Below are 16,933 nucleotides of genomic sequence, written 5' to 3' on the forward strand. Positions count from 1 at the left end.
ATAGTTGAGCACTGTCAGCCATATTGCAGTTTACACTCATACGCACACGAAAACAGATGGGGAGAAATATTGACCGACATAGCTGTGTTATTAGGCCTAAATCGAAGCATCTGAATTACAATGATATGATCAAATCATTGTATTATATTTAAGCTTCAAATTGCTAATTACGGTTTATAAGGTGCAGATGAAAAATTTTCAATTCACAAAACTTGAATGATTTTACAAGGAGCCCGTACAAAACAGAGAGAGAGAGAGAGAGAGAGGGTGTGTGTGTGTGTGTGTGTGTGTGCGTGTGCTATTAACAATATTTTAAAACTACTCCTATTTGAAAACATCGTGACAAAAGAATGATTTTACGCGCATGGGGTTATACAGAATGACTACCAGAATGAGGGGGGGGGGGCATCAAAATGATACCGTGTTAGCCCCTTACGGCTTTCTTAAGAGATCGGTGATTTCATTCAGGAGCTGAAAAGGGTATTTGCCGTGGCCTATGACGCCATCCCTTAACCCCTCCCCCCCCCCCCTCCCCCCGACAAGAAGTGAAGCCGCTGTCAAAAAGAAGCCTGCTTTCGAGCACACAATTTCTGGAAAATTGCGAAGTTTTCGAGGAAAACTGCTATAAATCAAGATATAACACTGAGTAAAAACGTTAAAGAAAGTGTTAAAAGCGGTAATAAATATTCCATCCAGCAAGATCAGTACTAAAGACTGATGAACTTCATGTGTAACGGCCAAATTTAAATTGTACTTATGGCAGTACATTGAGAACCTGGAAATATCCGATGCCATGGCAACGCAGTCGATTTGATCTCTTCGCTTTCGGGAAAAAGTACTTACCTCCAATAGTTTCGAATCATTTTCAAAGATGCATACAGGAAACAAACAGTAAACATTACAATTTTATGAAAATATAAGACAAAAAAAATACACATAAATAAAAAAGGGCTTGAATTTTCAAAATTGTATCAAACACCAAAACAAATCCCACGCCACAATTAATCATATCATATCAAATCAAATGAAAATCCCCAACTCAAGCGGTCAACTATTAGTTGCAGATTCTCGTAGAGATACCTCTTTAATTCAATCAAAATAATACAAAGGTATCGATATGGTACAAAACGTGAGTTGTCAATCAAAATAACCGAGTTGATAGCAATCGTATCCACAACTAGTGTCGAAAATTGGTGTCGGGTGTCGAAATCTGATGTCGCGCAGACGCTACGGCAATATCGTTACAATTCTATTTTCCGAGACACTTTACTAAAAGCATGTAGGTATCCTCATAGCATACAAATCAAATCATATCCAGACCAAAAATGAGATGGCAATCTTGTAAGAATTCAGAATTATCAATCATTATGTTCTAAAGTGTCGAAAACCGGTGTCCCTATATGGTACATACGTTGTTTACAATGTTGTATAAACGCACACACGGTACAATGAATAATTTCACACATAATACATAACACAGAGAAAAATAGAGGGGAAGAGTGACTTGCGTACAGATATATAGAACCCTCTATCCATAGGATAGCATATCCGTGGCATGTTTTTCTCTTTTTCTTCACCCAGGTGCCGATGGACAGTTTTGCATGCCATGTCATGGTCGGCCGTAATCATGGTTACGTGAGATATCAAGTGTGCTTATAGACCATTTACACACACACACACACACACACACACACACAAATAATGATAATAATAATGATGGCGTAAAACTGGTAAACTGCAAGCCTAATTTCCCAAATCGACTCACATGTGTCCTGTGCTTCGCCTTTAAATAATTCGTCAAGGTTGTTGACCTCGGCGCTCGAATCTGTGTGAAGAATCATAGGGTAAAAAGTATCAACACAGTCTCTGCCGAAGAAAAATGGCAATACTGGTACGCGATACGACTAAATAAATAAAAATGATGACTACCATTGGATGTGATCTTCGAGAACAAGGACGCGTCTCTACAAATTGGTCTTTTTTGTAAAAAAAAATAAAACTGTATACTTACACACCAGAAAGAGAAGCGTCACCAAGTTAAGCGTTGCTGATGTCATTCTGTGGAAGAAAATGGTGAATTATATAGTCAATTACTCAAATCTCCGTTTGTTTGAACTCCAGAGAATTTTGATTCACCACCGAAATGGGCAAAATTAATGATCCCTTTAGCAAGGCCAATATAAACATATTGTAAACTTGATAATGAACCAACGTCTGCTTGATACGAAAATGTGTCCTTCTCTGCGTAATTAGACATGTCACTACAGATTAAAACATCTAGGACCTACATCAACAGTCAGTGGTGGCAACCATCAGCCATAGCGGATGTGACGGCAAAGGAATGTCTGTGAGATCCGGAAAAGGCATCAGAGCGAGCGAAAGGTGTTGGTAAAATCTAAAGTGGCGTTTATGTGAATACTAGTACATAGGCCTAGCGCCAATAAGGATTGCGCGCGTGCACTGTAGCGCACATGTTGCGTGCTCTATGTTGCATGCGCGCCAAATGCGCGCTTTCATTCCCCCCCCCCCCCCTCCATTATCTCTCCATACAGTCAGATCGACCCAGTGGTCAGACCTTGCAGGGATTGATGGATGTTGTCTCCAGAGCAAGCGAGGAAAAGGGGCTATCGATTAACATCGCGAAATCAGTAACCATGGTCTTCAGCAAAACTGCGCAGCCACCTCGATGTTCGATAATGATAAATGGACAAGAGCTGAAGCAGGGGTGGTATTCTGTAAGCGCGATCCTTATTTCGATCCTAGGAGCGCGCGTAGGACAGAAAATAGGATACCCTTAGGACAGGCAAAATCGGTATTCTGTAAGCCTGTCCTAAGCCTATCCTAGGACAGTCATTTATGAATAATGAATATTAATGAGGAAAGACAGGACACGCCCGACGCAGTATCTATAAGCCAATCATCTGGCTAATTTTACGCAATGCGCGCCCAAGATCTTTTGCTCAAGAGTGCGCTTCACGCAGCTCTCTGTGCGAGGAGTTAAAAATGTATTGTCAGTCTAATTTTACAGTTAAGAATACAATTTCGATTATCAAAGCTTTAGCACGCACTTAGCCCACCATAATAACTGTATTTCTTACGAGTTCCATTAATTTGCATTTAAAGTTTTTGCAGAAATTAGCTCAAATTTTGAACTTTTGGAGGATGTTGGGGTAAACTGGGATATCATCACTGCATGCCAAACTTCGCCCTTTACTTCAAAGTTATTCTAAAACATATAAGATTTTCTTAAATATAAATAATAATAATAATACTAGATGCACACATACACACACACACACACACACACACACATGCGCTCACATTATTTTATGATCGATATGCTTGTAATAATAATGACTTGCTTATAGTTACTGACTTGCTTATAGTTTTCTCCCAGGAAAAAAACAAACAAACCAAAAGACAACACAAATACGACACTTACAGGAATATAGCGTAGCAACCCGTTATGTGGCTAGCATCAAAAGTCTTTGGGTCCGATTTAACATGTGTGCCCCATTCTAAATATCAGAAAGTTATTCGAGAAAATTCATCAAATCACAATTTTTTGTCCCATTTAATTCACCCCGCTAGCTCTCCCCTATCTTTATGGTAGTATAGACTTACATGCTGGGCAATGATAACATAATAAATAAAGGAGATTACTGATAGATTAAACAAAGATAATAAACACGGAGCTACTATACTATAGGTCATCAATTGTTGTACAGTCTTTTCATTTCACTATGTTCTATTTACCTTATTCTCTGTTATCAAAAGAAGTGAAACATAATTTTTATGTTATGTCGAAAAATGAAATAAACTTTGAATTGAATTGAATTGAATACTGTAGCTCCATGATATCCTTGTATAAACACGTAAGTTCACTGCATTTTGAAAAAAAAAAGTTAACCCATGCACATAGACTGTTAGGTCACGGGGGGGGGGGGTGTTTCATAAAGCTGTTCGTAAAGTTACGAACGACTTACGAGCGACTGGTGATCAGTTCTTGTGCTGAATTATGGAAATTCTGATAAGTATAGCATATCAGAACTGATCACCAGTCGCTCATAAGTTGTTCGTAACTTTACGAACAGCTTTATGAAACAGGGCCCGGGTTGAGGACATACGTCTTAACAATAATGTGTGCGTATGGATCGTTGCGTTACTAGTACTTTTCATATTCTACACGCGACCTAGAAGCGCACTGCGTACGTTTCTTTTTCTTTGGTTACTAGATCTTCATGGCAACGACTTCGAGGGTCACGTAATGTGGGCTGCGAAGGTAGGCTACTTGCACTGCGTCCGCATGACGTTCGGGCCGTCGCTGAGCATAATGATAATGATAACAACAATAATGACAACAACAACAATAATAATAATAATAATAATAACAAAAATAATAATAATAATAATAATAAGAATAATAAAAATGATAATAATGATAATGAAAATGATAATAATAATGATATTAATAATGATTATCATTGTTACCATATTAATAATTATAATAATAACTTTTGTTGTTATTGTGTACATAATATACTTTTGATTTATTTTGTGCCGAATTAATGAAGTGTGAATTGAATTGAAAATGGCGAACAACAAACAAATAAACGCATACCAGCTAGATAAAGAATACAATTGTTTCGAATATTATAGACTGCAGTTTTAGAATCCTCATTATGAGAGGAACAGATAACTCTGTTATACGATTCATGTATTTATTTTCTTGTTCATGAACATACAAAATAAGAGACAGTAGGTCGTCAGTATGGCCTATATACGCAATAGCCCGGCATAAAGCGCCAGAGAAAGGTTGCCTAGAGGCTATCCTTATTTTTGCTCCTAAACTTGGGGTGGTATTCTGAAATCCTTCCTAGGAAGAAATTTCTTCCTAAGTCAGGATTTTTTCCTAAGTGGTATTCTGAAAATCTTCCTAAGTTTCTTCCTAAGTAGACTTAGGAAGAAACTTAGGAAGGGGGCGGGAATATGCAAATTTCTGACTTAGGAAGAAGTTGGTATTCTAGAATGCACTTAGGAAAGAATTTTAGGAAAATATTTAGGAAAGCTCCACCCCTGTCCTAAGTACGTTGTTAAGAATAGCAAGCTGCAAGCATCGTGATAGGCGCGCTTGTCAGTCAGTCAGCGTGTTTCTACAGAACCCCAAATTCCGGGTCTATCGGATTGTATCCGATAGAGGGGGCTGTAGAAACACACCAGTAACGGTTTCTTTCCGATGCAGATTCCGATACCGATTCCGCTTAACTTAATTTTTTTCAAAGTCTGAAATCTCTGCTATTTATACTTTTGACACCAACTCTTTACTGTTTGTCTACACTTAATAGTATTATCATGAACTGCTTCTTCTCAAACAATTATTTTGTATTACTATGATCTGCAACAAGCCCAAATTTCACACAATTATCACAATTTTCTCCTCATAGTTTTGGTGCGAAAGTAGATCCGGTCGGCCGTCGGTCGGTATGACGTATCACCTCGCAGCTCGTATCGTATGCATTGTACGTACGTACGTGCGGTTCACATTTGTATCATCGTAACTTTTTCATAGCGGTTCGTTTCGAAATTTCGCGTCGATCAATTTTGAGCTTTCACTCCTTCCGAAAATGGCCGAGAACAGTGAGTTATCAGAGTGATCTTTTTATGGACTTTGAGGAGTACGTTAGTGAAGAGGAATGAAGCGACAAAAGCAGAGAAGGGGACGAGAATATAGACGAGGACGATGGAAGTTGGGAAGATGTAAGCTGGGGAGAGGACGATGGAGAAGTGGGAGAGCAAGGTGCTGTCGACGTCAATCCAGCCGGGGAAGCAGCGGCAGGGCCACGGGTGCCGCAACCCTATGAGCCGCTGCCTTTCGATGGAGATGGAATGGCAAACGACGGGGATGCTCCTCGTCTCGATTTTAGACATATTCATTAAGACATATTTCAAATTTCATGGCGAAATGATGTTTCTATCTTGAGAAATTTAACTTTGAAATCACAGCAATATCACCCCATTTTTTTACGAGCACGCATGAAAATGTGACCCAAATCATGTTTGCAAACAACGCCGAAAAGCTGCATTCGCGTGTGGATCTCCAGCGATCAGATAATGAGCGTACAGCGGTTAGAAAATACGCGTAACAAGCGCAGAAGCCACTCCCCCTATGTGTTGTCATACCCTGTGTGCGCTGCGTGCGTACGTACGTGCTCGGTATTCAGTTTACATTCGATTCACATGTACCGTATTGAGCGCCCTACAACACGTACGAACCCCGCGTATGTATGCAGGCGCAGCTAGCTAGCAGCAGCTAGGCAGCCCCGCCGGTAAAATTCGGGGAGCCGAGCGGACGAGAGAGCATCGCGATTGCAAGCCAGGGCAGCCGGCATGGCGAGCATGGTTACGTTCGCACTTTGGCTAAGCGGACATGATTGTATTCACAACCGACTTCTCGGCTTTATAGTGCCAGTGACTCGAGCATCGCGAGTGCACTTTCGAAATATAAATGCCATATAAATGAACAACGATAAGATCATAACCAATCCACAAGTAAACTAATAATAGTAGACAGAAATTTAGTCTGGTTGTTTTGCAAGACGTACGTGATTTGTGAGCGTGACTGTATCCGATATGTACAGTACAGGGTGCGTGCTATGCTGTGATGCGTGTTGTAGGCCTATAGGCAGTGTTGCCAGGTCCCAACAGAGCAAAATCACCAAAAGGTATGTGAAAAATCACCAAAAGCCATAAAAAATCACCAAATTTGGAAAAGCGTAGGTAAGGCTTAAATTCAAGACAAAATTATGTCAATAAACCTTTATCAAACACTCTGCGCGAGTCTCGGTGCAATTTACGGCGTGCCGTTGTCACACAGACTAAATGCAAAATGTTTACAATGTGTTGGGATATATGAGTGTTTGTGTGTGTTGAGTGACAAAAAAAAGGGCACATGTTATGATTCTAAGGAAATAAGGGGAAAACTTTGGGCAAAATGCACTTTCGTTTTCAATTAGTGTGATTATTTTTCATTTGTCTCATAACCACCAAAAAATAACCAAAAATCACCAAATTTTGATTTGGTTACCAGGCTAAAATTTTGTCACCAAACAACTTCAAAAATCACCAAATTTCACCCTTTTTGGTTACCGAAATCACCATCTGGCAACACTGCAGGAGCTATCGCAAGCGACACCAGCCCAGTTTCCTGCCTCGATATGCACATCATACACAACACATACACACACACACGTAGTGACACACACACACAGAGGTAGCTCTTTGCTGGCAGCATCTGGCGTCCGCACCGTACCGCGCGCTGGCACGTACAGAGTCGCATCACTCGCGGATTAATCTTTTACGCGGGACGTTATTTTTCCAACCAAAATAAAACTAAAAAAGTCCTCTCAAAATTCTAAATTTTCTGAATATTATGTGATGTATCAAAAAATCGTCCACTAGAACATTTTTTTCTAATAATTCTTAAACAAATTAGAACATAAAATCCATCATAAGAGAGCGATATGACGCAATTTTAAAGCTTTGACAGCACTGCATTTGCGTGGACATAAGAGGGAATACCCTTACGTGACATCATAATCTAGGGGTCTTGACTCAACGGGGAATAAGGCTTCGATATTTTGACGAAATTTGAACGCATATTCCTCAAAAACCAACCTTTTTAGGGGTTTGAAAGATGTGAGATAGGAAAGTATGGTTAATAAGCCTTTCAAAAACACAAACAGTCCAGTTTTTGGCGATCGGCTTCTTATGTGAACTTTAACCGTCTAATGAGGTAGTTCTTTCCGGGGCAGTTTCCAGTGTCAGCGCTGTAGAAACACGCCAGGTTCAATAATCCGATACTGACCCGGAAGACAATCACTAGTTTGACAGACATGTGTACGGTAATGTGGCCATGACTTTTATGTGCATGCATGTTGCAGCTATTTTATCTAACGTTGAATAATCCACTTTTACAGTAGTTGGGTGTCTCCAAAACGTCCGAGTATCAGGTTCTAACGTTACTAGTCACAATTTGCCTCAGATTTGACAAACTTGTAAAGAAAATACTCTGAATTTTAACATAAAGAAAAGACACACGAACAGGGGCAGGGGTGTTATTTTTACACAGTTGCGCTGTACCGTAATTTTAAAACCAAGGCAACTAACAGAACACTAGATCTAGTATAGTAACCGTTCTCATATAGTTAGGCCTAATACTTTTTAACGTTAGATTCGAGCTACTAGAACCTATAGTTCTACGAGTACGACTAACTCGTTACATTCTAATTGACAATACTTATACTAACTAGCGCTAACAATACGTGTGAGATGCACATAGAATCTAGTAGGGGTCTATTAAAACTAGATATTCTCTAGGCCTAATACTTTTTAGTTCGGAAAAGACAAACTCTAAAGTCTAGCATTAGCAAACTAGTGTTAGGGTTTGTTTTACGAACTTTTTGTCGTTATTCTAAAGGTTCGTTACTAGGGTCTAGTTTGTTAATCCGACAAAGAATTAAATAGAAATATGGATCTTGGTAGGCCCTATCTAGGGCCTATAAAAATACGGCGTTTCGTTAGTCCGAAAATGAAAGGAAATTCAAACATTCATTTACTGAGTATCGAAACATAATTGAAGCACATTTTGTCAATCCAAAAGTGGAAAAAGTGAGTCCACTTGGGGTGTAACGTTAGAATATGTCTAGACCTAGTTAACGTTAGATTTTAGAGGCAAGATGCCTACCTATTAAACAAACTTTACCGTACGTTAGAATTAACGCTATCTAACGTTAACCGTTAAGTGTTTTGTTAGGCATCCTAACAACAGCTGCTTCTGTTCTAAAATCTAACGTTGACTTGGAATATAACTAACAGTTCTTTAATGTTCCATAAACCCGAGTTTCTACCCGAATTACCCAGTAAATCCTACCTGCCCGAAGAAAGAGGTCTAACGCAGTTAACACAAACAGTCAACGTTAGCCCTCACGTTTAATAGGCCTTTGTTCTAACGTTACTTATAAATCCAATGACACACAGTCGATCCTTTTAGTTGTAACGTTAGGCCGTTTGTGTTTAAGACTCTGACAGTTAGTTAGACTAACGTTACTGAACGCTTTAACTTGTTAAGTTAGAGTGGTTCTCTAGGTCTAGCACCTAATTTAAAGGGGCCCTGAAATTCAAATGCATGTTGATTTGTGTTGATTTAAAATACCCTCAAGTTCTCAATACCACTTTTGTGGTGAAACGGATATCTAACACGATTAACGTTAGAAACATTCTATTTATTTTTAACGACTTTTTCTTTTTTTATTGTCCAGATTAACGTTAGACTCTAGCAGTTACTTGGGAACGCCCACAAAAAAAAAGAAACCACCTTCCAAACTAACACGTTACAAGTTCTAACGTTAGATCTAACTACTGTTAGAGTCTACTTTAAGACATTTCTAATCAATATTATTCCTCATCTGTCAGTCATTGGTAAAGACAGTAGATCTATGTAATGCAGTAGTAAAGTACGTCTACTGAAATATTTGACAAAACTATAAAAAAAAACCACCTTCCAAACTAGTTCTAGATTGACTTTAATACATTTCTAATCAATATAATCAAAATAGAGCCTATAATATGGAATGTTTCTTAGAACCACCCTTATATTCCCAAAAGTGATGTTTTCAAATAAAATTGGATTTCAGGGCCCCTTTAAGAACGTTAGTAAAAGTAGGCCTAGATAGTAACGTTAGAATCTAACGTTAGGCCTAATGGCAGTGACAAGTAGAAATGTGGAAATCACTAACATGAATAGTCTAACATTAGAGCTAACTTGTAGTAGTAACCAGTATACTAAGTAAGTCGTAAGATAGTATCCAGTCGCAGTAGGCCCAACGACTTTTAACGCCTAAAACGTGTAGACGTCTAACTGCTAACACTAGGCCCTAATCTAATCATTTTTTTATCTTAACTTGTTAGCGTTAGAAATATGCCTAACGTTGGGCCTAGCCCAACAGTTGAGTAGGAGGTTCTACTTCTACTCTAGAAACTAGTTAGAATTGATGATAGAACTTAACGTTACAGAACTCAGTCAGACGCGACAGAAGCTGTGTCTCTGTGAACTGCTGTTGTCTCGTCACATGTGATAATCCAGTTATAAAAATCCAACCTTAAGATCCGTGAAAAATTGACGAACCAAAGAATTGGTAGAAAACAAAACTAGTTTCTAATCCATATAAACGTTGGAGCTAACGTTAGAGTAGGAGCCCTAACGTTAAGTTAGATGAAAACAAATTCGTCCAGCAGCCGGTCGTAACTTGTACCCACACTAGGCCGGGCCGGCCGGCCCAGGGCTAGGCTAGCTAGCTAGGCAGGCCCTGTGCTCAGTTTCGTTCAATCGGTGATTGCATCCGCATCATCAGTAGATGCTTGACCTTGACCCAGGCCCACAATGCACCAGCCAACTTTCCAGACATCCGGTCACACCTGCATTCAGGTGGAGAATCGGATTCAATCCGATTATGCGCTTTCTGTAGAAACAATCCAGTTCCGCGTTAGCGCACTGTTTGATTACGCGCTTGCAAATGCTAGGTCTATCGGATTCTCTGTAGAAACACGCTGATTGCGCGCACATGTTCTTTGATGCGCGAAATGAGCGTAAGAAAGGGGACATGCCGCGCACTCGTGTATTTGACCCTACGTCACAGTAATATGCGATTGTCATTGGCATATGGAACGCCATTAAGGAAACAATACAAAATTCATTTCACTCCAGCCAATATTCATTTCACTTTTAACAAATACATTTCACTCACAAACATTGATTTTACTTTTTATAAAAATACATTTCACTTTTCACAATAATACATTTCACTTTTAAATTAAAATTCATTTCACTTTTCACAAAAATACATTTCACTTTTGCATTAAACTTCATCTCACTTTTCACAAAAATACATTTCACTTTTGAATTAAAATTCATTTCACTTTTGAATTAAAATTCATTTCACTTTTCACAAAAATACATTTCACTTTTACATAAAGATTCATTTCACTTTTCATGAAAATACATTTCACTTTTAGATACAAATTCATTTCACTCTTCACAAAAATACATTTCACTTTGGCGTACCATATCACTCAGACGAAACCATTTCACTGCGCTAAAACCATTTCACTCTGATAAAACCATTTCACTCTGATACAAAAAAATACGTTCCTCTTTTTTCCCGGCCAAAAGGTGGCGCCAGTCTGAGAGGAGTCACAGTGCCACGGCACTTTGTTAGCACTGAGCCGAGGTGAGTAGCCGGCCAGCTGGCCGGCTGGCTATGCATGCAGTACCTAGATTTACTTAGTAGCCAGTCAGTCGGCAAGCCCGAAAAAACCCGTCTAGAATATCCAAGTCCTCGCACGCGAGTTGACCCCGCAAGTCATAGAGAGCGCGATTGGAGAATCGTTTTGAAATGCTCATATCTTGGTCACTGAATTACGTTTTCACATGATTTTTCTTTTATTTGATAGGTAAAGGTTAAAACTTGGATGCTATCTTGTTGATTTATCCAAGAACGACATGAAAGATTATCAACTTCGTGGCTAACTAATTGCAGATGTTCCGGTAATAATGGATACAGATATTCTTCTAAAATTCTCCTAAAAGTCTTCTTTTTCATCGTGGGACACCAACAAAAGTTATATCATGTAAAAGGAAATTTATTCAGCTTTAAGATGATACCTAAAAGTGTAATGTGATGATTTGTAGATGGGTCAGCAGCCAGCTGATATCATAGGGATGTCATTCCTTTTTTTCTCGGCACGAAATCGCGAAGTACTGTCCCACATATAGAAATTGACGTGTGTCTTCGATGCCTTTGTACGTGTGTGTTACTGTATGAGCGACCCCAGCGTAAATACACGTGGTCAGTTTCGAGCGTCTGGCTGTGATATACTGTACTTGTGTCTGTCATTAGACATTACGTACTAATAGTCTACAGCCTCTTGCTGGGCCTCCCTCTCTCTCTCTCTCTCTCTCTCCCTCTCTTTTTTGATTATATGTCTTGTTCTTGTTATTCATAATACAATGTATGTTTGTTTTGTTTGCTTTTGTCCACCCTTCTGATTTCGTCAACAGGAAGTGTCTGATTCTCAGTTTCATTCTGCCATCAATCATTCACATCACTCTCTCTCAATTCAAAGCATCCTAAGCATCCACTCAAATACATTATAACCACTACTTATACCGTTCACTCCGCTAAAGTGAACACAGTTACATTACATGTATATCGAAATTCCGCTTACATTATCCACCTTTTTTTTTACATGCTTGGTTATAACAACATTTTGATATAACAAAAGAAAGCTGTTGATCCCAAGGACTTCACTACATTACTTCACTCTATTACTATAGGCCTACCTAACTAGGCAGAGAAATTTACATACATTATTGCACGTGCCATTCTCATCAATTAATAAAATACCTTTTTTTTTCATTAATAACAACAGAGAAAGGAGCACAATCCACAAGTTTTTTTTCTTTATAAATGTATATACATCTCCATATATATATATTTATTACATGTAAGTGTTGAAAGAACTACATTGCAGTTAAGTTTCAAGGTATCCACCAATCTTCATGACAATGTATCACACACATAACAAAAAAAAATACCTAAAGTAAGAGCTGCATAAGCAGTCTACAGTTTTATCTACTTTTTAGCAGTATAGTCAAATGCAATTTTAGATCATTTTATTTTTTTTATTTACAACTTGTATAACTCTCATTTATTTATTCATCCATTTATTAATTATTTTTAATTTATTTTTTGGTGGTGGTATTGGACTCAGTCTCCAGCCAAGTGGCATGTAAGAGACCTGCGAAAGGTACAACTGTCAGCGGTCTTGTGAGTACATGTAGGAACGCGAGTAGGATCAGTCTGTCTTGACTACAACATTGATGTACAGTGAACATTTCAAAAAAAAAAATCTTCTGGTGAAGCTCAGTAATAAGACAAGAGCAAATGAATGTACCAGGTAGTTTGAACAATTGCAGAGCTACATTGTATGGAGCAGATCTGTACAAATAAAATGCCGGCAAATTTGACACTGGCAATAAACAAACTATACTGATACCGATGTTGCACAAACATGAAACAGTTGTGAATATGGCTTGAATGTTATGTAAGTGAATAAAATCAAGCAAGAATACCACAAATGTTTTGAGGCAATACTCTGTAAATTACATGCCATCTACACTTTTGGCAAGGTTTCACTCAAATGATACATGTACAGAGATAACTTCATTAATAGTTCAAACTGCATGAATGTTTGAGGGTGTACAAATGCCCTTGAGTACTCTGAAGGCAGGTACACATACGTGTATCTACTATAGTATTCACATCGCCAAGGTTTCACACACATGAATAGAGGGTGACAGTAAACTGGCAGCTGCAAGAGCAATTTGAAGGTGTACATGTATACATATGAAGTGTACTTACTGGAAACAAAATGAAACATGTACAAAATATATAAACTTCATCGACAGTCCAAACAGCAGAGAATGTTTTGAAGGTGTACATATGCCCTTAAATACTTTGAAGGCAAGTACAATGTATCTATTGGTCACACTGCCAATGTTTCAAACACATGAACTGGCAGCTGCATCAACAATTCAGAAGTGTACATACTACATATGAAGCAGGGGCGGATCCAGGAATTCCGTAAAGAGGGGACGCGTTTACAAAATTAAAGGGGGGCGCATGCACCCCTCCCCCCATTTTTTTCTTTTAATTTCTTTTGTTTAAACAAAAAATAAAGGGGGGCGTGCACCAGTTGCGGTCCTAACTGGATCCGCCAATGTATGAAGTACACTTTATACTGGAAACTAAACAGATAAAAAATTTAAAGTAACTTTAAAACATCAATATTACTGGAAATCAAAGCAGACAGATTAGATTTGGCCTTATAGCATCTTGCAAAACATCTATGTGAAGAAATCTTTCATTCCCAACTTTAGCATTGACTGTATATAATCTTATCTGAAATGTCAAAAGGCAAACTAATCATCCCAACATCTCTGTCAACTGAATACACATGTACACATATCAGTACATGTACACAAGCAGTATCATACACATTTAAAATATCTGTGTGTCACTCTCTTCATGGTTATGACCGAGTGAATGATACAAATGTGTATTCGAACCCCTTACCAGTAACAACACTCGACAACACTGGGGTAGACTACAGGCCAACATGAAACCCCCCAGGTGTTATAAAAATCTGCTCATCTTACCTTTCACAAGGTCCACAATTTTTCTTTATAGGTATCTAATAAGTGCATGCCCGTTCAATGCGAACATGTTCAAAATTTTGGTTGATTTGGTGGAAGTACTAATGTAATGTATCATCTATCTAACTGTTGTGTCAAAATCTTCATCTTCCTTATCCCTTCTTGACCGTTCAATTCCTTTTGGTGACATACCTAGTGTATCTTCCTGATCGAACAGAATTCTTACATCTTTGAAACCTCTTCTGAAATGGGTCACAACCAAAATATTAGCAATAAAACATGCATACATGTACTAACTAAACCTCTTATAGTGCTTCAGTGATGATGTACAAATTAAATTCATACCTTCAGCAACAAGACATGCCCCTGTCGAGTAATGGCTGTACGTCCAGATACTACTTCATACTGTACAATGTACTTGCTTCCATAACATTTATCAAGAATATCATGAAGGATAATATTTAGTTTAATCAGGGCTCATTATTCTGCCATCTGTACAAACTCCAAAGTAATTTAAATGCACATAATTTAACATATACTATCTTGCATAGTTCCACACATTGATGTATCTGTAATGGTCGAACTTCACATTTACTACAACAACCATGCTTTTCAAAGAATATACATGTACATCCTCTTTACTAAAAATGTTACCGTAAAGATGAATGAAGTTGATATACAGTAACATACTGTAATATGTTACAATTGTATATCAACTTCATTCTTCCTATTGTATCATATCACATATTTAGCACCTTTCTGAGGTAGGTTATCATGATCACATACTGCTCTAGGTTTTTCAATGAAATGAAAAAGTTGACAGGTGTACTAATCAGTTGTTTCTATTCTTGTGAGGAAGTCACTCAGCGCTTGCAAAACAGCAGTGCTCTCCTTGATAAAAATCTGTCAGAGATTGAATGGTACGTGTGCATCCAAGAAAACAAAATACACTATAGAACTGACAGTGTAGATCTTCTCGTTTATGTCATGCAGATTTTCCTGGAGGCCACAGAGAAGAGAATCACCTTAAATATGCATGTTCCATCGGTGTGATGTCAGGTACTGGGGATACCTACATATACAATGTGACACAAATAGAGAAAATTAATCATAGATGATATTATAAACCATTATTCACAATAACATGTCCGAAAACATTATGTTGGAGTAAACCCCAATTCAAGCAGAGAGAAACTACAGACATGCACTGTACTATGGTAAACATATGAAGAGTCTGTTCGCAAAAACCGATAAGTCCATTTTTGAAGATTTTCAAGTACGGTCTCTGTCATTAAGTACAAAATAACACCTTTTAAATGAGATATTGGTCACTACATATAAAAGGGCATTTTTGAAGCTATGTCAAAAAGAAGCAAAAATTTTCTTAGTATTCTCTTTATTTTTCCTGACCTTTAATCGCAAATATCTCCATTTGGCAAATATGGACTTATCAGTTTTTGCGAACAAACTCTTCATATTATTCTGAGAATAATTGCATTCATTCAGACATCCTCGTAAACTTTATTGTTACAAATTGTAGATGCGGAAGACTAGTAATACATCTCTATATTTACTGACAACCTGTATACCAACTTGAAAAATTCAAATAGCCTGGTACTCTATTAGTGTTAATATTGCAGCCGGGTCAACTCTTAAACATGTCATGAAAATTATGTTTACATCAAATACTAGAATCGCTCTTGTGCCTTCTTTCTCCATGCGAAAGAAAAAAACTACTACTAATAATAATATTGAATCTATACTGTTCTTGTTTGTATTAAGTGATGAGTAGGTGCCTAAATCATATAATAATTAACTACTAAGAAATGAAGACTAAGACCCTGTTTATTATAGACAGCATACACATTGTACACTGTACAATTTTTGTGAATAAGTTGTAAATTCAAATTTACAAATTGCCATCGCCACATACAATTGTAGGCCTACCGCCACCGGCCTACACTGACTCACTGTACACAACACACGATATCACAAAGTTCCAATTGAGCGAATGAACAACGCTAATTTCAATATATGGGACTGACCCTGCACCTCCGCAGAGATCGTTCGGTACGGTCCGAAAAAGTCCCCTTCCGCACTAGATGCGATCGCGTGACCTTCCGGAGGACTAGAATACATTATTTGGCCTCTAAAAATGCAATCTTCAGGCCTAATTTTTAACAAGTTATGCTTCTAGGGCACCGTCGATCTTGGTATCTGCGTAAAGCACGAAGTATTGCCGACCTGATGAACAAAAAGTCACATCAATCCCCTTTTTAGATGGGTCAGCAGCCAGCTATAAACACGGGAATGTTTTGAAAGAGGAAAAATACTATGTCAACTTCGAGATACTATTTAAACGGCAAAAAAATACTCATTTTGAACCGGAAAAAAATAGCATGTCGATCACAAGAAGTCACACATCAAACTTACCCCACAACATCGCTGTTGAAAAGCGTTGTAAAACACACGTTAATTATTCAGCAAGTCAGGTGTAGATTCAATCCTCGATGTAGTATGCATGTAACGGCACGAGCGTGCATGTGAGTGAGGCCGAGGCGAGGACCGTCGACTGCTAGCTCGCCTCGCGTCGCTTCCGCGCCAGCGTTAGCGCGCTAAATCTTGGTACTGCATAGCCAGCCGGCCAGCTGGCCGGCCACT

General features: G+C 38.4%; 1 long non-coding RNA gene across 1 annotated transcript in view; it reads right to left on the reverse strand.

Moving 5' to 3' along the window:
• Positions 1 to 1,769: 1,769 nt before the first annotated feature.
• The window catches only part of LOC139727625 (uncharacterized), a 57,386-nt gene continuing 42,222 nt past the window's right edge, over positions 1,770 to 16,933 (reverse strand). Inside the window, exons 2-3 of the long non-coding RNA XR_011710758.1 lie at positions 2,012 to 2,058; positions 1,770 to 1,825 (exon numbers count right to left, since the gene is read on the reverse strand). This is a non-coding gene — a long non-coding RNA (uncharacterized lncRNA). The remainder of the gene's footprint in view (positions 1,826 to 2,011; positions 2,059 to 16,933) is intronic.

The sequence above is a fragment of the Diadema antillarum genome, unplaced genomic scaffold (assembly GCF_040938485.1).
Source record: "Diadema antillarum isolate AM-2024a unplaced genomic scaffold, OU_Dant_1.0 scf00000001, whole genome shotgun sequence".
In the NCBI taxonomy this organism is placed as follows: domain Eukaryota; kingdom Metazoa; phylum Echinodermata; class Echinoidea; order Diadematoida; family Diadematidae; genus Diadema; species Diadema antillarum.